The sequence below is a fragment of the Panthera onca genome, chromosome C1 (genome assembly GCF_046562875.1).
Source record: "Panthera onca isolate mPanOnc1 chromosome C1, mPanOnc1 haplotype 2, whole genome shotgun sequence".
NCBI classification, from domain to species: domain Eukaryota; kingdom Metazoa; phylum Chordata; class Mammalia; order Carnivora; family Felidae; genus Panthera; species Panthera onca.
The window spans coordinates 11,864,097-11,886,296 of NC_138346.1; the positions used below are offsets into that span (position 1 = coordinate 11,864,097).

The 22,200-nt window shown below is 41.0% G+C and overlaps 1 protein-coding gene and 1 long non-coding RNA gene across 3 annotated transcripts in view; both read right to left on the reverse strand.

The window, feature by feature from the left end:
• Window positions 1-22,200, reverse strand: part of COL4A3 (collagen type IV alpha 3 chain) — a 135,408-nt gene that overhangs the window by 109,154 nt on the left and 4,054 nt on the right. The window lies entirely within an intron of this gene.
• On the reverse strand, window positions 64-22,086 carry LOC132672193 (uncharacterized). 2 transcript variants are annotated; one of them, XR_009607419.2, is made up of 4 exons: window positions 21,980-22,086; window positions 17,318-17,567; window positions 15,110-15,230; window positions 64-376 (listed from the first exon to the last, which is right to left on the reverse strand). It is a non-coding gene; the product is annotated as an uncharacterized LOC132672193 (long non-coding RNA). The 2 variants fall into 2 exon arrangements; XR_009607418.3 differs by lacking the exon at window positions 64-376 and adding an exon at window positions 9,632-10,054.

The following is a 22,200-nucleotide window of genomic DNA, read 5'->3' on the forward strand; positions in this document are numbered from 1 at the left end:
TGAATTACGGAAAAAAAATCTTTATTTTTAGCCTTTTGCAATGACTAAAATAAGATAGTGGTTTCCATTAAAAGTTATGTGAGATTTCACAGTGGGTTTCTATCAGAATTATACTGAAATTTCTTGAAGTTGAAGCCAACGGTGTAAAGTTTTAGCCACATCTGTCTCCAAGATGAGTTATTAGGCTGACTTTGAAATATGATAACTCTGTTTTGCTGAGTCACTGTAATCTATTGTGGCCCATTGGCACATTTTGCTTTGAATCCTTGATATGGGGCCTGGCCACCACGGGCGCTCCGTAAACGCTTCTTGGATGGAGCCATTCAACACTTTTTATACTGCTGAGGCAGAGTGATTTTGTGGACTGTTTTTCTTTCTTTAAAAAAAAATTTTTTTTAATGTTTATTTATTTTTGAGAGAGACAGAGAGTGAGCAGGGGAGGAGCAGAGAGGGAGACACAGAATCTGAAGCAGGTTCCAGGCTCCAAGCTGTCTGCACAGAGCCCAATGCGGGGCTCGAACTCACAAACCGCGAGATCATGACCTGAGCCGAAGTCAAACACTTAACCAACTGAGCCACCCAGGCATGCCTGTGGACTATTTTTCAAAACACTTTCATAAAGCTGATTGTATCTCCTGCTTCCTCACTTTTTTCCCCCATGACATTCAAATTCAAAAAATGAGTCTTTTGTATGTATCAAGAATCTTACACGTTTACATCCTTTGACATAGCAATTCCATTTCTCGAATTTATACGGAGAATAGAATCCAATCTGAAGCAGAGTGCCATATACAAATATGATTACAGCACTATTATTTACAGAAATAAAAGATTTGTACTATCCTTAGGGTCCACTAAGACAGAAGTAGCCAAGAAAGACTGAATGTTAAAAAATGTTTCCAAGACCACATAAATATTATTTACAGAGTCTATTTTTATAAGAAAAAAAGACTGTAGAATTGTATACCCAGTATCTTTACATCTATATTTTTAAATATCCTACACATAATAAACACGCTAGTGGAAAATACGAAAAACATTAATGATCTTGTCATTAAGTACCGAAACTATGACTGACATTTTCCGTTCAAATTTTCAGAATTTTGCACATTTTCTTTCATTAAGCACACATCACTTGCATCATTGAAAATCACTGCACATTTTCTTTTTAACTAATCACTGTATACCTTAGCCTTATTACAGAGATTACAGAAAGTCCCTCATCCGTTACATATTTGGATCTGAAATAATAAAATTATGTATGTTTCTAGATGATACATAAAATACATGTAAATACTTGTGTGTTTGATTGAGACTCCAACAGTATTTCAATTTTAGTTATTCAGGAATGGATACAGACTTCTAAGATGAGCATCATTTTATGTCCAAGTTTTTTTTTTTTTTTTTTTTAATTTTTTTTTAACGTTTATTTATTTTTGAGACAGAGAGTGACAGAGCATGAATGGGGGAGGGTCAGAGAGAGGGAGACACAGAATCCGAAACAGGCTCCAGGCTCTGAGCTGTCAGCACAGAGCCTGACGCGGGGCTCGAACTCACGGACCGCGAGATCATGACCTGAGCCGAAGTCGGATGCTTAACCGACTGAGCCACCCAGGCGCCCCTATGTCCAAGTTTTAAAAGAGCATCAGGATTTGCAAAAGATGAGATTCAAGGTGTATCTGTCGAACCAGCAGAGAAAGTAAGAGAGTCGCAGCAGGCCGGCCAGAGCAGCAGTGAGGGGGGAACACTGCTCTTTTGAGTACGCCTCCAGCTCTGCGGGGACATGCACGCCTTGCACTGAAAGATGAAAAATTATTTCAAAAATACCCTTGTTTGGTGAACATTTCAACTCATTTTCAACGGTGAACTTCAGTTAAGATGCTAAGAGAAATTAGCTGAATGTAGTAGATATTTGCTTTCCTTCCCCCTCCATTTGACATTCTTCTTCTTCTTGGTTAGAGCACATCGTTTCTCTGGCCACTGTGATTGCTTCACAGTGGGACTCAAAAATATTTTCCTAAGTATTTTTGAGAAACGAAACTCGTTGTTTTGGGAGGGAATAACCGGAGGAGGTGGTTTTTCCTCGTGGTTGTCACGACACAAACGTGGAAGTATACCGTTGAGTCCATGAAGGAAGGCAACCTTAGGATGAACCAGACACAAGAACAGCAAAGGCAAAAGAAACCAGGTCTTTGATGATATCAGTGAAACAGTGGATCTAGCCTCACCTGAAACCCTCCTGACCACTGGATTTTTAAGTCATGAGAACAAAAAATATTCTTTTTATTGTTTACACCCTCTTTTAAAACATAGACCGTTCGTGTGTGTGTGTGTGTGTGTGTGTGTGTGTGTGTGTGTGTCTGTGCTTAGTAATCTCTATATCCAATGTGGGGCTCAAACTCACCACTCCAAGATCAAGGGTCACATGCTCTCTGACTGAGCCAGCCAGGAGCCTCTGTCTGGGCCATTGGGAATAGAGTTTTAGGTTACTTACAATCACAAGGCTGCTAATTGGAACTGTGTGTTATTTAATTCTTACTTGATAAAAGGAATGCTTATAAAATGAATGTCTTTAGTTGAGGGCAGTACTTTGATGCTAAGTTTGGGTAGATGCACAGCCATCCATCTACAGTCATCAAGTTATATTGATTAGACCTAAACAACCGCACAAGTCTACTTGCTTCTTTCCACCCTCTTGACTCTTATCCTCTTTCAGACCACCTCTGTCTTGCACCTGGATCACCGCCATGCCTCAGTTTCTCCCTGCCTCCAATCTATTGCCCATTCTTGCTGTTTCCAAAGGATAAATCTGATCATCTCTCTGTCCTGTTCAAGACCTTCTTGTGTTTCCCATCTTAGCATCAAGCTCAAACTCCTTAACCACGACCCTGTACAATGGGGTCCTACCCACCTCTCCAACCTCCCTTCTCCTTCCTCCCATCTCTCCACATCTAGGCACGTTGGCCCTCTCTCTCTGGCCCTCAAATAAGAAGCCCCAGTCCAGCATGGACTGTTCCCTCTACTGGAAGATTCTTCCCTCCCATCCTTCCTGGTTGAACTTTCCTCATCTTTCAGGTCTCAGTGTGGATATCACTTTCTTTGGGAAGCCTTCTCCATGCTTCTCCGTTTCCCTTTTTGGCAAGCATTCTCTCCCACCACATCACAGGCCTAGTGTATGACATTGCAGTTGCCCAGCTATTACTAGACTGGAAGCTCCGTGAGGTCAGGTCTACTTCCCTCTCCTTCAGGCCCCACCTGTAGCACAGCCCTTGGCACACCATAAAAGCTCTGTAAGCACTTGTTGAATGAGTTAATTAGAAAATTATTCATCTGATAAACCCAATACGCAATACTATAAATACACATACCAACGCAAAAAACTATATTGTGCATCCATACATGTGTATGTGATCCTGAAAGTTAGTATTATTATTTTGGTATTGTAACACATTAAGTGAAAATGGTTCCAGTTTTAAAGAAGTTAAAAACATTTCGTTTGGGTTTTCATTTCATGAATCACAGAACCTGTGCCAATTTTCTAAGCAAACTGCTGTAACTCTGTTACGTGAGATGATGTGGGGGAGAAGGCTTTAAAAATAGCTGACCGGATATCCCTCTTGGTGGCTTGGGTTATGTAAAAGTATTTTGTGTTAAGCCAATGTCTCACAATGGATCACTGAGCTTTGAAAAGGCTGTTTGGGATCCTTTTTTCAGTGTTAAATATCTGCTTATAAACAGAATCGGACTGAAAATCTCCTAGAGAAAGGGTACAATGTCCAAGTAGTTATCACTTTTTAACTCCAGGTACTCAAAAAATTCCAATGTTAGTACTGAAAGTGATTTTTTTTTTTGAAAGTGATTTTAAAAAAATAACAAGGTCCCTTAACAACCTAGTGAGAAAGAAGCCAGGATTCTTATAAAGAAATGTTAGATTTGGGCTTAAAATACTTTTCTATTAGAGCAGAACAATCAGATAGTATCTGGCATTATTAAATATTTATTTTAGTTTTAAAAAAGATGTAATTTGGGGACATTGTTCTCATTAAGACTCCATAAAAGCAAAATGGTAGGGATTTGTTGTTTGAGAGTTTATTATGGACTGAATCCTTGGGCACAGCTGATTGGACCAGAGTGGTCCAGGGGTGGGTAGGACTCCATTGTACAGGGTCATGGTTAAGGAGTTTATGATATGCCCTAACCCAAAAGCTATATCCAGGCAAAGATGGAATGATTAGCTGGACCAATCAGGTTCTCTTTGCAATGGGGAATTAGGTGCTTGGGAGTGAGAGAAGCCCAGACCAACAGAGAGAAGGCAGAAGGGAGCCGCCCTGGCAGATGATGTGAATGAGCAGAAACCACAAGATAGGACACATGCAAGGTAGAGGATGATGTGGTTGGTTAGCTGGGGCAGGAATGACAGCAACAGAAACTTCTACCGAGATTCTGTAATTCCTGCTGTTGATGGGACCATGAGGTAACATGGTCACTAAACCTGCATATTCTTAAATTTTTTTTTTTAACGTTTTATTTATTTTTGAGACAGGGGGAGACAGAGCATGAACAGGGGAGGGTCAAAGAGAGGGAGACAGATAATCTGAAACTGGCTCCAGGCTCTGAGCTGTCAGCACAGAGCCCGACGCGGGGCTCGAACCCACGAACTGTGAGATCATGACCTGAGCCGAAGTCGGCCGCGTAACTGACTGAGCCACCCAGGTGCCCTTAAACCTGCATATTCTTAAAGTAACTTCTGTCATCCACGAGACCTGCCTCACACTTTAGATTCCCATTTCTCTTATTGGTTAGAATGTATATCTACAAAAAAAACACACCCGTTTCTTGAGATAGCAGGAGAATCTCTGTTCCCCATCAAAAAAAGCCTCACCCAGGGGCGCCTGGGTGGCTCAGTTGGTTAAGCGTCCGACTTCGGCTGAGGTCATGATCTCGCAGTTTGTGCATTCGAGCCCTGTGTCGGGCTCTGTGCTGACAGCTAAGAGCCTGGAACCTGCTTCAGATTCTGTGTCTCCCTCTTCCTCTGCCCCTCCCCTGCTCACTCTCCGTCTCTCTCTGTCTCTCAATAATAAATAAACATTAAAAAAAAAAAAAGCCTCATCCAGATGTGTATATCCAAAACGGCACGCAGACTCATGCGGCTTGTGCCGCAACTCCCCACTGCCATACTTCCTCCTTGGCATGGCCACACCATTCGAAGGCCAGTTTTGTGAAAGCACTGCCAGATTCACCAGTCTCATCCAGTTAGAGCAGTGTGACCTCCATCATTCTCCGTCCTCACTCCCATCCCTCCTCCGAGTTGGCGGAAGAACCCATTTGGCATCTTGGTGGCTCGATATCTGAACAGTTGTTGGGATCCCCGCCGCATGAAGAAGATGGGGAATCACTCTGTTATCCTGAGGATGGTGTACCGAACTTTTAAAGACAATGCGCCGCCATGATTACAGGATGGGAGAAATGCACGGTCAGGCACCTGCAGTTTCACCACGTGTACTGCAAATATCTGGAAAGTGTCTATCTAAAAAGTGAGAAGACCTTCAGTGAGGGCAGCTGTTCCAAGTAGTTTCTAACTAGCTGTTCCAGGTGGAATTGTCTGTCCCATTGACAACCACAAAAAATTAATTTTCTTCATTCTGTCTACATTTTGGCTCTGCATTGATAGTACTGATGTACTATTATTTAATTTTCCTGCCAAGTGTGTTTACGGTAAGTACTAAATATAGGGCTGATTCTTAAGTGCTTATTTCTTGATGGGTTCAAAATTTCTTTGAAGATGTAAGTTATCTACAGTTTGATTTTTGAAAAAATGCTTGCCTAGGGCCTTTTCTAAGATGCATGTTTTCTATAGTGAATTATACTGATGACCAAACACTAGCTTTTATTTCCAATTAAATTAATTGTATTTTTATTCAACCTTCACACAATTAAGTCTAATTATTACACAACTTGTTACATAGATGCACGTATATTTCACATTGTCCAAAACATAACCGAATAATTAACATGAGTGTGTGGCAAAGTGAATCTGTAAGGCAAATATTAATATGATTCTCAAAGTTGAGGTATGACAAACAATTAGGAAGGGAAGCTTCATGATTCTTTATTTGTGTCTTGAAGCGAGGATATTTTATCTCATAAAATACCTCTCAAAAATGGATGGTCTACACTCCCCGCATGGTATACCAATTATATTAAAATCTACAAATAGGGGAACCTGCTTGCTCCCTAATAAAACCAGGAATCATCTGAGATGTGACGAGTGCAGATTCCCAGGCCACAGCATGAGGGTTTTGCCAGGAAACCTGCCCTTTAAAATAAACGCCACAGAGGACTATTGCACAGACTAAATGATGAGAACTGGCCTAAGGCTTTCTTTCTGAATTTCACTTTTCTTTGTACTTCTTCCCTGGCTAGTGATGGGGAATATTCACCCTCTTCTGTGGGGACCGTAAGTACCCATGGAGCAGGGCCTCACCCTCTGGTCTCAAGAGGGCCAAATACGCATAAAAGATAAAGACAGTAATATGATGATGGGAATGGGGGAAAACTGGTGCACCGTCTGACAAATGAAACATAATACATCCTTTTTATATTCGAAGGTGAACACACCATCTTCAAGTTACATTTATATTCCTCCCCTAGCAGCAGTGACCGTTTCGCCATACGCACAAGAGCAAACACCACTTTTTCTCAGACAGCCAGAGGTCAACCAGGCCATATGGAGACGTTATGTGATCTTTGTACACTGACTAGTAGTACCAAGTGCTAACCACCCGGGCTAATCGCTGAGAGCCCTGGGGCAATTCGCCTCGAGCTACCCATTCTCCATTTAATCAGTAATCAGCTAAACCTTGCACTTGGCCGGAAGCTTTTGGTTTTTTTTTACAATTTGGTTGGTTGGCCGAATCCACTTCTAAAAAACAAATTCAACCTAATGTCAAAAGTCCAATGGAACAGCTAGGAGGCGTGAGGGTCAAGAATGTGTACGCCCGTGTGTAGAGAATTTTTCCAAAATGTGCGTGATGAAAAAAACGGGGTTAGGTTTTTTTCATATACTTCAAACGCTTTATTTGGTTTGTTTGGTTCTGTGTATGACCTCCAAACGTGTTCAGATTAAATTATTTGAAGCAGCTAAAGAAAATAATTTGCTGGTGAAGAAAAGGCATGCCTTGCAAAGTGCAAAGACGTATTTCATGACAATAGACGTAGAAATGAATACCAAAGGACAGCGTGCAGCAAAAATTTTGACCGGATCCTTCTCGGTACAAAAGGCAAGGACCATAACTGCTCAAGGGGCCTGGATCAGCAAGGCAGAGGGCTGAAACCAAGCTGGCAAGGAAGGTTACTTTGATGAGGGTCTAAGTCAAGGTGTTATTCCAAGTGACATCTTCTGGGAAGAGACATTTCAATAGTTTCCACTTTTTTAAATAGATTGATTGAGTCAACATTGATTTTACCTGGGCTGGCACTCATCATACTAGATGCATTCAAAACAGAAAGGGCCTCAATTTGGTGATAAGCAATGATTAACCAGTAACTCAGTTCTCACATTCCCCCAGTCCATCTTGGGCAACTGCCAGATCAGTTTCCTAGCAAGAGTTCACCCATGTGCACTTGCCGGCCTGCATTTGTTGCTCCTGAGGGTAACTCTCTCCTCACATGTTAATATAAGAGGCTTCTTGGCCAGGGGAGAAGGTTGCTGACCCACCAGTTCTGCTGGCCAGACTGTTGTCTGGATTCCTGAACCCTTGCCAGGGTTCTTTGGTGGCAAGCAACAGAAATTATTTAGGCTAACTCAATGATAAAAGAGGAATTTGTTGGAATGACATGGGGCAGCACACAGAAGTTGAAGAAAAGTTAAATAAACAGGCCTCAGAAAAGACCAGCCTCAGGGCCGTTGTGGGGATCAAGGTACAAAAACGAACGGAAAGTTTTTCAGGGCACTGCTGTCAGGATGAATAAGCTCCTTGCGTTTTCAGTTGAAGATCCGAATTCCTGGGGGAGGGCACTTACTGGCTCAGCTGAGGTCATGTGCCCACGCCCTTGGCAATGAGGGGATGATAGCTCCCTCAAGTAAAATCGACATGCCACCACCAGAGGGGGACAGGAGAGAGGTCAGGAAAAAAGAGCAGATGTCACTACACTCTGATTTCTCCTGTCACCTGGTTTCCATCTGCCCCCTCTACTGACCTTAGACATACTGTCTCCTCTTTGTTTAGGCTCTTCTGGCCAAGTTTGATAACCACCAAGTTCGAGTCAATCCTCTACCTGGCTTGACCTAAAGTCTGAAGTCAGATGAATTCCAATGAGCCTTCTGATCTGTGTTGCCCTTATTCCCACCCACTACTTTGGTCTGGTCTCTGTTTGGAACATTCAGATGTTCCTGGGCCACCAGGTTCTCAGAAATTCCCCAGATTCACCCTGTTCTTATGCTGGTCACTGTTATCCCGGGCTCTTTGGCCCCAAATGCTTATTTTAAGCAGCACAATTCAAGATGTTTATATATGTACTTCCAAATCTTTTTAAAAAATGGCAAAGCAAGTAAGCAAACAAACAGAACCACTCTATTTCCTTCGGAAAATGCATAACACTCAAGAATCTATTTATACAGAAATTACTTCACGTACGTTCAAAAGTCAAATCTTTCAAAAATCCAATGTCTGCGAATACAATGTCATTTATCTTTGTTCCTGTTGTTAAACTGGAATAAAAAATTAAAGCAAAGACTTTGTGATATCATCAGAGTCTCATATTAAAAAATGAATAGCCCGACTGATCTCTCAGTTGTACAGCAAGAGACTGTAAAGCAAAGGGTAAAGACTTTTGACTGGTGGGTTCCAGTAGGTAGGAGCCAGATGAAGGTTTGGTCAAACGGCTGCCAAATATCACCCTTCACCACCACAAATACCTACTGAGCGCCTAACGTGCTAGGCACACTGCTAAGCATTTAGAGACCCCATTGTACGTAATCGTTATCATGCATATAAACCTACAGGTCTATCCTGTTGTCCCCCTTTTACAAATAAGGGAAACAAAGTTCACCAACTCAGCCAGGGCCACGCAGCTGGCTGTGGGTGGCATGAGTTACGTAAAGACTGACTTTCTAACTATCCTCTCAAATATGTTTGTCTCTGTTAAAAAGTTTTGCAGGGGCAAAGGGTCCTCATGGCAAAAATGGTGAGAAATGATGGACTTAAGAGTTCAGGGAGAAAATATGAATGTAATTAAGAAGCTCTTAATTTATTCTAATGCACAGCTGTGCCCAGTTGTGCTTCTCCGGAAAGCCCCAGATACAGACCACTGGAGATCACCTCTTCGGGGGTCACAGCTCATTGTGGTGATTATGATGAACATCACTACCTTCAATACGCCTACAGAGTTAGGAACCACCACTCCAATGTTAGAAACACAAAGCACGCTCTTCCTCATAGTGAATAAACAGGAAAATTCTAGGCCAAGGAAAGCTTATAATAACAACAACAAAGAGCCCACTCTATTTAGAGCAAGTCAGTGATTTCTCCAAATGAAAAAGCACAGCAGTTTCGACGTGAAAACAAGTCTGGTTTTCGTGAAGCTTTTCTGACTGCCACTTTCTGAAGGTGAACTTTATTGAAATAGATTCCCAAGTAAATCATTTACGGTATGTTAATGGGCGGATGTTAAGAGTAATTGGTCTTCTGGTTTTGCATCGGAACATGTTAAACGCTTTGCATTCGTGCTAACCTGATTACATAAAAAGTTTAGGAGTCATACGTATGATGAGGTTCAAAACGGGTCCAGGTGATATTTTGTTTCAACGGGTGTAAGTCAAAATCTCCAACATTTTCCTCCTTTACAAAATCGTGGAGTCTTAAGGTCTTTTCTTTATCTCCATTTGATTTTTTCCCCTGCAACTGTATTTGCTTCTGAGATTAGAATGCAGTCATTATACAATCTACTGAGGTTGTACTATCGTGCTTACCAAGCTACTGCTCAACTTGACATAAGGAAATCAATTTAGTTTCATTCCGATGCATGGTTCAAGGCAGATTGGCCTTCAAGAAACCTAGAGAAAAGTCCAAGAGATCCTAAGCCCAACTGTCACCTGTGGGAAGGTCATAAAAATGGGCGAGGGAAGCAAGAGGAGATGAGGTAGAAGGAGTGATATTTGGGGAGAGAGAGAATCTTGCTCTTTGTCCAATGGATTGGAAATGGCTCGTTTTCTCCAAATGCCTGGAATCGTCTAAAACCAATGAGATGCCCTATGGTAATGACTAGCGGGGGTTTTTGAGCCTATCTCCTTCCAGATTTAGAGCTAAGGGTGAGGGATGAAGGGGCACTGTGAAATGGTGAGCGGGTTGAGGCAAGAGTCTTTAAATCTATCTAATGCAAGACTGACTCTAGGTCTATAACAAAGAAAATAACTGGCAAAACCCATACTTTATTTGTGGCCAGGAGCCATGCATCTCATCTTCAGCTCTGTGTCCCAAGAAACCCCTGGCTCTAGCCAAGATATTCTTTTGGTTCATTTTTGACCAGAGGTGAGATCACTAGAAGTCAATGTGGGAATGGGTAGATTATCATAAACATAATGTTGGCAAAATTAACTAATTTGAGAAATTAAAAAAAATTAGCTCCTTGGCTCATATCATACATCAAATCATATTCTGGATTAAGTAAAAAAAAAAGACAATAGAATATATATTGAAATTTTATCTCTAGTTATATTTCCATGATAGGATTTGGCATGATTTTGCTTTGTTTTTGCTTACTGGTATTAAAACCGTGTCTGTCATTTGACAAGTAGAATCTGTGGTAAAAAAAAAAAAAAAAAAAAAAGAAAAGAAAAGAAAAGAAAAGAAAAGAAAAAAATACCAGCTGAGCTAATTAATAATTTTACTATATAAGTCTATTACAAAAAGATATGTGGGCAAGAATTCATCATAGCTTTGTTTATTATATCAAAAATTTAGGTTAAATAAACCTAAACTTGGTATATAAACATGATGTAACAGTATGTAATTGTTTTCAAAAGATGTTAAATGAAATAATATAATGTCAAAAAAGCAGGATACAAAATGCCTTATACCATATGATCTCATTTTTATACAAATATGACACAATATTAACACTGGGTCCCCTTAGGTTCTTTTACTACGAGTGCTTTTTAAAAACATACTTCTCTAGGGGCGCCTGGGTGGCTCAGTCTGTTGAGCGTCCGACTTCAGCTCAGGTCATGATCTTGCGGTCTGTGAGTTCAAGCCCCGCATCAGGCTCTGTGCTGACAGCTCAGAGCCTGGAGCCTGCTTTGGATTCTGTGTCTCCCTCTCTCTGTGCCCCTCCCCCACTCATGCTCTTGCGCTCTCTCTCTCTCTCTCTCTCTCTCTCTCTGTCAAAAATAAATAAACATTAAAAAAATAAAAAAAATATATACTTTTCTATATATCCTGAATGTTCACAAATGAGCGTGTATTACTTTTATTGTTAGGAAAAAAAGATCAGCGTAGAAAAAATATTTTTGTTCAGTTAGTCCAATCATTAGTTCCAGTGGCTTCATTATCATAAACTTCCCAAGGAGCCTTCCTGTTTGAAGGAAATTTGGAAGGGCGCCTGGATGGCTCAGTGGTTAAGCATCCAACTTTGGTTCAGGTCACGACCTCCTGGCTCGTGGGTTCGGGCCCTGCGTCTGGCTCTGTGCTGACAGCTCAGAGCCTGGAGCCTGCTTCAGATTCTGTATCTCCCTCTCTCTCTCTGCCCCCTCCCCTGTTTGCACTGTCTCTCTCCCTCTCAAAAATAAATGAACACTAAAACTAAATTTTTTTTTAAATACAAAAAATAAAGGATATTCCGAGAGTATCTTCCGCATAGCATACTGCCCTTAAGGTAGGTGCTCAGTGAATGTGCACCAAGCGAATTTGCACTTCCGACCCTGTTGCTGCCGATTACACATTAGTGGAATCCGAGGGAGGCTGTGTGCCAGAGCTGGCTCATGGCTTCTCTTAAAAACACATGCCAAAAACCCTGTATTTGAAAGAAAGGACCAAATGATTACTATTAAGTGTTGTCCAGAACTCTCTCTCTAATTAACAGGTATTTTAGGTGAGGTATTTGGCAGGTGACCGTAAAAGCGATGGAATCATTGGATGAGTTTTGCATCAGTATTTACATGGGGTGGTGTAAGGGAAACAAAATGTTCATTTTTTAACGGGGACAGTGCTGAGGGAGGATGCCATTTCTGCTGATGTTTCCAAATAATGTTATTAGAAAATACCAGCAGCAAAGAATGCACTGAATAATATTTTTGAAAAGAAGAAACTCCTTAATACATTCCAGGAAGTTGATACTGAGTCACAAAATAACAGGAGAATTAAATGAGTATCAGAAACATTTGGACTATTGCTTTGCTGATATTGAAGCTCATTCCTGTCTCAATACTACTTGGCACTTGTACAATGCAAAATGTGTTCAATTATATTATTTCTGGAGAGAGGAGGGATAGGTTTTATCTACCACATTTTATGATTGAGGAAATGGAGAGTCTTGGAATGCAAGTGGCTTGCCCCAAACTGTCGCAACAGTGACTTTTTTCCGGCACAGGATGGGGGGAAGGGCATACTGCTGTCTTGCGCGATCTCTCTAGGATGGCAGGGTGTCCCAAGATGTCCTTGCCTCTATGACTGCTCTCCTGGGGGCTGGGGATGCTGCTCCTTCAGGTCACGTGGGCTCTGAACGCTCTGTCTCTGAAAGGCCTGAGCAGGTCACAGCGGGTAGAAGCTCTGAAGGTCCATGGGCACAGCACAGGCACCCGCAGAGCTCGATAAATCTACCCGTTGGTCTTCTCCAGTGTATGTGCGACCTTAGAGAGTGTTGACGCCTGCATGGGCCTATACGCTGGCTTGCAATCAGTAGGAAACTCACCTGATGAGATTTCAGATACAGGACTGTTCTTAGGTTTTTTTTTTTTTCACAACTGGAAAGGGTTTGCAGGAATGCTTTTGCCTAACATGGCAAAAGAAGAGAAATCCGGTTCATGTGTGTATCGTATAGAGCACTGCTATCTAAATGCTGATGTGGGCTCCAGAAGGGGTGGAGGCTGGAAGCTGAGTGAAGTATTATCAGCAACTGTACGTGCTGCTTTCTGCACTCCCAACAGTTTTAAGTACTTTACTTTGTTTTTGTTGTTGTTGTTGTTTTTTAAAATGTTTTATTTATTTTTGAGACAGAGAGACAAGGGCGTGAGCGGAGGAGGGGCAGAGAGAGAGGGAGACACAGAATCGGGGAAGCAGGCTCCAGGCTCTGAGCTGTCGTCAGCACAGAGCCCAATGAGGGGCTTGAACTCACAAACTGTGAGATCGTGACCTGAGCTGAAGTCGGTCACTTAACCGACTGAGCCACCCAGGCGCTCCTTAAGTACTTTACTTTGAAGATAAGCTGTGTTTTCAAGCCACTGGAAACTTACCACTTCCTGGCCCCATTGTCGTTCCACAATTTATTGCTGTTACACCATAAAGCCCACGTGTTCACTTTTTCGTACATTTAACTGATCTTTATTCTTCCTCTCAACTCCACTCAAATTTTGCTTTTCCGTATTTGCCCTGTGAGAGCATATCTAATTTTCTTGTTATTGTCTGTGTCCTTATCTAAAGCCCTCATTTGGTGGCATACTCCATGAGGGCAGGAGGGACCATGTGGGTTTTATCTACCTTTGGTCCCAGCATCCAGCTGAATTAATGAATGGTGCATTCAACATATCACCTGGAAAATAAATGCTTTGTTTTTATTCTTGTGTCAAAGGATTTAAGAATCTACTAATTCTTTATTGCCTTTTTAGTTTTAGTGTTTAAAATACAATGTTGGCCCGTTCCAAAAACATTCACTGGGGACTACTTATACCAAAGGTCCTGCCAAGAGTTGGAGCTGTCTGTGTTATAAATAAGACATAACACATGTCTTCCAGGAGATCAGTAGGGGAAGCAACATGGAAATAGGTAGAGCTCTTTCCAGATTGCAGAGATGAAGAATATCTCAGTAAGTAAAAGTTTCATTGATGTTTTGATTGTAAAAGGGTATAGTTTCCGAATTCAGTTCTTTCTGAATAACTGAAGCATTTTAAAAATCATCTTATCGCAAATAGTGCTTTGCTATTTAAATAATGAATAAAGTGACATCTGACACTCCTTTTCAATCATCTGAGACGGTTTTGGCAAGAAAGAGTCCTACTAAAGAACCCAAATAACCAGAACTCCCAATTCTAAAGCTATATTTTTTCCAAGTTGATTTATTTATTTTTGAGAAACAGAGAGAGAGACAGAGAGAGAGAGAGAGAGAGAGAGAGATGCCACAAATGGGGTAGGGGCAGAGACAGAGAGGGAGACAGGAGACAGAGAATCCTAAGCCAGCTCCATGCTGTCAGGGCAGAGCCTGATGCCGGACTCAAACGCACAAACCGTGAGATCGTGACCTGAGCCTAGATCAAGAGTTGGATGCTTAACTGACTGGTCCCAAGTCTAAACCTACTTCCTTCGTTAATTTGATGAGTTCTCTTGGGTCAGACCCTTACCTGTAAATCATGAATGATACTCCCTTTCCATCTTACTCAGAAATGCAGAAAACCAGACCTTTGATAAGAAAGCATCTACACAGAAAATTATTTAAAGTATGATCTTAGAAAATGTTTGTCTTCAAGGAGTTTCCATGGCAGCTTTATGTCTAAACAACTGGAAATAATCACAAAAATTCAATAGAAAGATATTACCTAAGTAAGTTATTGGTGCTAACCTACAATGAAGTGCTCTGTAGACATCTAGAGATGATACTTGTAATAATTAATAACTCATAAAATTTTCACCAGCCCATCGTTGGGTGAAAAGAGTAGAATAAAAAAATAGTCTGGTAGAGAAAGACCAAAATGTTATCAGTAATCATCTGTGGGTAATATGATTATGGGTAATTTTCATTTTTACATTTCTTCTGGTACTTTTAAGCACTGGCCAAGTTTTGAACAACACATAAAATTTTTTTAAAGCCAGCATGTGAATGCTTCAGCTTTCCTGATGTTATACACAATAAACAGAATAAAATTATCCTATCATCTGGTGGAACAAAGAGAATTAATATTAACCTTGTTGTTTTGGGTCTCTCCAGATATGCTTTGACATTTGATTCGAGGGAAAATACTGCAAATTTCTCAACTTCCGCTTGTAGAAATTTTCCTTGAGAAGTTCATGTAACAACAAAATATCCTGGCGGGAAAAAAAATCCAGTGACCTGTTTTGTCTACATAATGACAAATCTTCCCAAGTTTTCTAAATACACTTGAACTCATTTTTAAACACTGGGATCACTTCTCTAAGAAACGAATTTGGAGATACAATCTAATTAACCAACATCAATCTTAAAGATTAAAAATGGAAAATTCCTAACTTACCCCAAAACTACTGTCAGAAAAATAACAGATCTTTATACCATTACATTTTTAAATAGGTCTGAGGCTTATACTTTTTAAAAACTATTATCTCATTGCAATAATACCAAAATACTGAGAATGTCAAATACTCTTTAAATGTATACTTTATATGTGCGTAGGCACACACACATATATACTACCTACAATGATATGTGGAAACATTGTTTTGATAGCCTGATATTGTATGGACAGGACATCAGACTGGATTTTTAACCTTCCTCTCTGTGCACATAAATGAGTATCGAATTACTTGCACTGAATCAATCAACAGGGACGGATTAAACAACTGCTCTGTCGATCTAGACTGCTTCTCCAGTCTCTTTCTGACTGCCAAGGTACCAGAATCCAGAGAAGAAGTACCAACAAGACTTGCTTCCTGCTTTGTCACCTCTTCTTTAGGTAGGCTAGGTTCCCAAGAGAACAGTCAACCTCTTCCATGTGACAGTCATACAAGACTTTAAAATAGAGATCGTGTCACAGTTCTTTTGAAACTCTCCAGTACCATCCCATCGCATCTTGAGGGACCCTCCAGGGTCCTTACCAAGGCCGGCACAGTTCCCAGACAATACCGGACCCAGGAATCCCTTGTGGAGCTGATTAATATGCAGATTTCAGTTGGGGTGGGTGGGGGAGGGGCCGACACGACGTTCTGCCTTTCTGGCCACCAGGAGGGGAAGCTGGTGCTGTGGGTCCTGTGAGTGACCTGGGGGGTCTTCACCTCCGGCTGGCAGGTCCTTAACCTGGGTTTCATTCTTCCCTGGCTAGAGCCCTCTCTGGCCCGAACCTATGTCAGCTGGGACAAGGGCTCTTTGGCCCAGCTTTACCTTCTTGCCCTGGGCCTCACAGCCACATTTGGCAAATTCAAACGTGTCCCAGGGAGGCGGAGGAGAGAGGATGACACAGACACGTCAAAGGGAATGAAAGAACATTTTCAGCACCTCACTTTACACGTGGGCCCATCACCAAGTTGCAGTGTGAATTCATTACTCATCCATTACTAATGCGACTGTCTTGTGAATAGCATAAACATACTACATGGCCTCTTTGTTAAAATATGAATTGGTTAAGTGCAAACATTAAAAGTATAGTCCTGTGGACTTATTCCACCTTATCTAGGGAGCAATCTCCCATCCTTAATTAGCACAACCATCCTGCCCCTGCCCCTCTAACTCCCTGTTTCCCATACCTTGCCCCATCTCTAGCAAAATACCCAGCATCTGTATTCCATCATAGTGAGTAAATTAACTCAGGGATTTTCTTCTTCTTTTTGTAGAAGTTCCTTTAGTCTTGGTTTTATTCTTTGACAGCCCAGGAGCCATACAATTAGAAGCATCTCGCCTCTCTCCACTGTTGAGAGCCCTGGTCTGGACCACATTCCCCAGCACTTCCCACATTCCCGAGTCCCCATGGAAGGCCCATGGGTTACGTGAGCCAGTGCCTTGGAAAGGTTTTCCCCATTGACCCCTAGCTAAGGTAAATGCTCCCCTTCTCCATCACCACATCCTATTCTCTCCTAGCAGGTACCACAATCTAGAGCTATATGTTTATAGGCCTGTTGTCTCTCTCCCCTGTTCCCCTGGACTCTCTATCCCACCGTGGCCAGGAATGCAGTTTGTTTATCATTGAGTTGCCAGGACCTGGGTCACATGCCTATGTCTCTGTCCTATTATCTCGTTCCTGATTTTAATAATAATAATAATAATAATAATAATAATAATAATAATATAATCATAGCTAGACTATAAAAGCTGGGCATCGTGTTGAATACTTTATTTGCAAGAGATATAGTACCACCATTTTTAGATAAGAAAAACAGAGATCCTTTTGGAAGTGACTGGTTTAAGGGAACACTAAACCTCTTACTTGGCTAAGTTGTAGCGGCAATTTAGTTTAGAGCTTAAGCTGATAGGCAAGATGTGGCATGTTGGTTTCCAATGTATGTCTCCTTTTCTCCTTTCCTGTTGCCAAATGTTCACTGTCTTGTGATGTGTTTTCAACTCTTCATGTACACACCTTACTCATATTTTGATAATGGCACAATATCATCAAATATGTACAAGTGGTAATTCGTGCAGCTTTAAGCGTGATAGCCAAGGTCGACTACCTTGATTTTCTGGAGAAAAAGTTGTACAGCTGGTTAGGTACAATCCATGCTGACCTACTGTCTTTAACTGAAGTTTGTCCTTTTAATGTGAGTTGACTTCTTTTTTTTTTAAGTTTATTTATTTAATCTGAGAGAGAGAGAGAGAGCGAGCGCACAAGTGGGCTAGGGGCAGAGAAAGAGAGGGAGAGTGAGAATCGCAAGCAGGCTCCATGCCACGGGCTTGAACTCACGAACCAGAAGATCATGACCTGAGCCGAAATCAAGAGTTGGATGCTCAACCATCTGAGCCACCCAAGCTCCCCTTGCCGTGTGCTTATTTCTTATGGCAAACAAGCATACAAAATGTGTTCCGTTCGGGGATATGACCTTATGAACTGGCTCTCCCTCTCGTATCCGGACACCACGTATGTGATCTGTGCTATCGAAGATGGTGGCCGCATGTGGCTACGGACATTTGAAATGTAACGTAGATACTCTGAATTAAGATGTTCTAGAAATGCAAAACAGACACTAGGTTTTGAAAACTTAATATGAAAAAAAAGACCGTAAAACATGTACTAGTGTTTCTAACAGTGATTACATGCTGAAATTATAAAATTATGAATGCATGGGGAGAAGTGAAATATACTGAAATTAATTTTATCTGTTTCTTCTTACTTTTTTAATGTGGCTACTGAAAAACTTAAAATAACGTATGTGGCTCATAGCTGTGGCTCACGTTACATTTCTATTGCATGATACGGACACTGATGCTTACTTATCTGAGCTTAGGAAAGCATGTAAAGTGGACAACTATACAGCCAATATACTTTAATTCACTCTTCGCTAGAAAATACTTCTGAAGCCAGAGGCCTTAACTGGCAGTTGAAGAAGGAACCCCAAGAGGGATGGAAAGACGGCCATGGGAGTTTCAAGAAGACAAGAGCCAGCAATGGGATCTTGTGAGATAAACATAGAACTTGGAGGAAGAGTCTTTCTCATCTGATTTTTAGAGATGAAGCTAACTTAGAGGGATTAAGCAACTGGCCAGGGCCATGGTGGTTGGGCTGATAGGGAAGATGTCTACTCTGTTAAAAAGTTGATATGATCTCAGTTTTCTTATTTTCGGAAACTGAAAATGGCGGTGAAACAAATAATCTACAGTGCAAGGCTCTTATGATTAAAAAGTTTAGGCTGAGACCAGATACAAACTTTGTAGAACAAAAATGCTCTGAGCACCATGTGTTTTTACTGATCTTGGAAAAACTCTTTTACTCCATGGTTAAATGCACATGATGAAGGACCACAGGGCATATGCAAACCAGACAGCCCTGTTGGAATCGTACACTGAGAGGTTTGAGGGTTTTTTCATCAATTGCAATATTTAACAAGGTTAACTTTGCCCAGAGTTAACACAAGGCAGTTATTACTGTGCTCTCCGTAACAGGGCAGAAATTATAAGGGAAAGGCAAAGACAGATTTCATTTAATTCACAGTTTTACTAGGGATCATGCCTGAAAACAAACTAGCTACTACAACCCCAGAGAAAAGCTCAAGAAGGAAAACTCTCCTCAGAGAGGGAGAGGCAGCTGAGAGAGGAAGCTGGTGGCTTTGCTGTTGTTGGCCTTGACCCCCACTCATCTAGTGGAAGTCAGAATGTATGGAGGAAGCAGGCGGTGGGAGGGCCTAGAGGAGGGTGGCCCTGAGAACACGAAAGGAAACGTGTTTGGTGCCCCCATCCTCCCAAACCATTACTAAATAAGTCTATTCTAATGGGAAACAATTCTCCTGGGAGCCACAGAATTACTTTGTTGTTTTTTTAATCCCAGGACAGAACAGCTCCAATCTGTGAGCAATGAGGTGAAATGGAGGGGGTGGTGTGGGCTGAATGATGACAGAGGAAGCTTTTATTTCCCCCAAACTTCTCATTCACATTGTCTTCCCATGGGTGATCACCGATAGACACAGAAGAAACAGGACAGGCCCAGACCTGATTTCAATGAAATCACTGAAAAAGAATCAGAAAGTATTGAGTATGAAATGAGTATGTGTAAAATGAATGAAGGCATAAAAATGGGGGAAAATCTACAAGAAAAGACAAAAAAAAATCCCAAAGCCCAAATAGATTTAGACTTCAGAAAAGACTTCTGGAACCGTCACTGAAATTAAAATTTAACGAATGAACATAGTCATGGTTAACGTTTATTGAACGATTACTATGTGACAGATATAGTGAAGTATGTATCATGAGTATTAAATCACTGAATCCTCATAAAATCCTGAAGTGAGTCTCTTACTTCCATTTTAAAATAAAGAAGTTGGGACAAAAATTTAAAAGCTGATAATTAATAGATCTGGGGTTATAAACCATGTCAAACGGTTCCATCCAGAGGTTGTTGTTTTTTTTTTCACCACTGAAAATTACAATAGATTGAAAAATCAATCTACTGAAATTTCCAAACAGCAGAAGAGAGAATTAAAAATTGAAAGAGGTGTGGGAAGGGTTCACAGGGGCAGCGCAGGGGACGAAGCCCCTGAGGCAGAAGCTGACAATGTTCCAAGTTGGTCTCAAGTCCAGCTGATGACTGGTCTCGTGGACAGTCTGGGGTAACCTCCGCAGTTCAGAACAGTTCTTCTGTGGGGGTGGGGGGGGGGAAGAGAATTTATCCAATGGCTCCCATCACCCACTGGTCAAAGATTTGTCCACAGGTGTTAATACCCTATACCTCTAAGGTCCAACAGGGAGCCATGAGTAGAGTCTAGAGGAACCATTAGGCTGTTCCAGGTACAAAGTCTGTGGCCAAGCTGGCAACTGGGGAAAGTCAGTGCCCACAGACCAGGAGCAAGGTGGGACCCAGAGGACCCAAGTGGCATATGAAAATGTCTCTTATAAGGAGTTAGGAGGAATGGAAAAAAGATGAGAAGGTCCAGGATGCATCCTACGAATGCCAGGAATAGAGAGAGTGGGGAAGGAGAAATGTAAATCAGGAATGTCTGAGATTTGATGAAAACTATAGACTCTCAGATTAAATATGCACTGAGTAGGATACATAAGAAACAAATATGCACGTACAAGTTTAATAACATGACTAAAAAATCTCGACCTAATTGGTAAATATATATATACATATATATATATATATATATGTATATATATATTTATCTTTAAGTCAGAATATCATTTCCATCACAATTTAATTAAAAAATAAGGTTAACTAGAAAATCTCCCTATGTTTGGAAATTAAGAAATAAGGATCTAAATAACCCATAGGACAAATAAATCAATTAGAAAGGATTCTGAATTTAGTTATATTGAAATACCACTTACTAAAATGTGTGTGATGCAGTAAAAGCAGTATTTGGGGGGAAGGTCGTTAGCCTTAAATGCATTTGGACTATTCAGAGTTGCTTGATTAAAGTCAAAATACAGGGGCACCTGGGTGGCTCAGTCAGTTGAGTGTCCGACTTCGGCTCAGGTCATGATCTCGCAGTTTGTGAGTTCGAGCCCCGTATTGGGCTCTGTGCTGACAGCTCAGAGCCTTAAGCCTGCTTCAGATTCTGTGTCTCTCCATCTCTTGGCCCCTCCCCTGCTCATGCTCTGTGTCTCTCTGTCTCTCAGTAATAAATAAACGTTAAAAAAAATAAAAAATAAAAATAAAGTCAAAATAAAAATTCAACCATGTTTGCTGTATCTTTGATAGTTAGGCTATTAAATTTTGGGGACAAACACATTGACAATAGCACTAAAAATATCAAATACTTACAAATTAAAGAAACAGAAAACTTGAAAACATAGTGAGAAGTTAAAGCCCTGAAAAAACAGACCAATGAATGAATATAAACAGACTCCTATATGAATGAGTGCTTGGTACACGTTTGCAGATGTAACACTGCAAAGCAGGGCGGGGGGGGGGGGGAAGAACGGACTGTTCAATAAATAATGTTGGCACAATTTATCATATATATGGAAAAAGATAAAATCATATTCCTCAAGTAGAAAAACAATTCCAGGATTAAGAGTCCTAAATACAAAGGAGTTACATTACAAAACTTTTTCTTGACATAAGAGAACATTTTAATAATCCCAGGGAAGAAAAGGATTACTTTAATGAGATGCAAAACACAAAACATCAAGGAAAAATGGGAAGTTTGAGATTGCAGAGGAAAAAAAAAAAAGTTCTATGTTCAGCCACCAGTAGCTAAATTTAAGATAAATCAGACACTGGAATGACATACTTGCTGCACATTTAAATGGCAAAAGTGTGGCATCCAAAATATAGAAATGACTCCTAGTTCTTAGTGAGGAAAAAGCGCAAGGCCACAACAGATCATAGGCAAAGAGCTGTCCATGCAGTTCACCCCGAGGTACATAAAAACCACCAATGAAAACATGAAAAGATCCATGAGCTCCCTGGTCGAAACAAGATCTTATTCATACTCACATCGAAACACATCAAGTTTTGCTGAGGATGTAGGGAAGCAGATACTCTGGCACATTATTGGCTCCACCATTTTGGAGTCTGTTTGGCAATTCCTCATGCAACTTAAAGCATGCTTTCCCTTTGGATTGTACCTAGGAATTCCAAATCTAGTTGTCACAATGGTACCTACACGGAGCAGTTACGTTGTCGCGACTTTGTAAAACAAAACCATGGAAACCAAC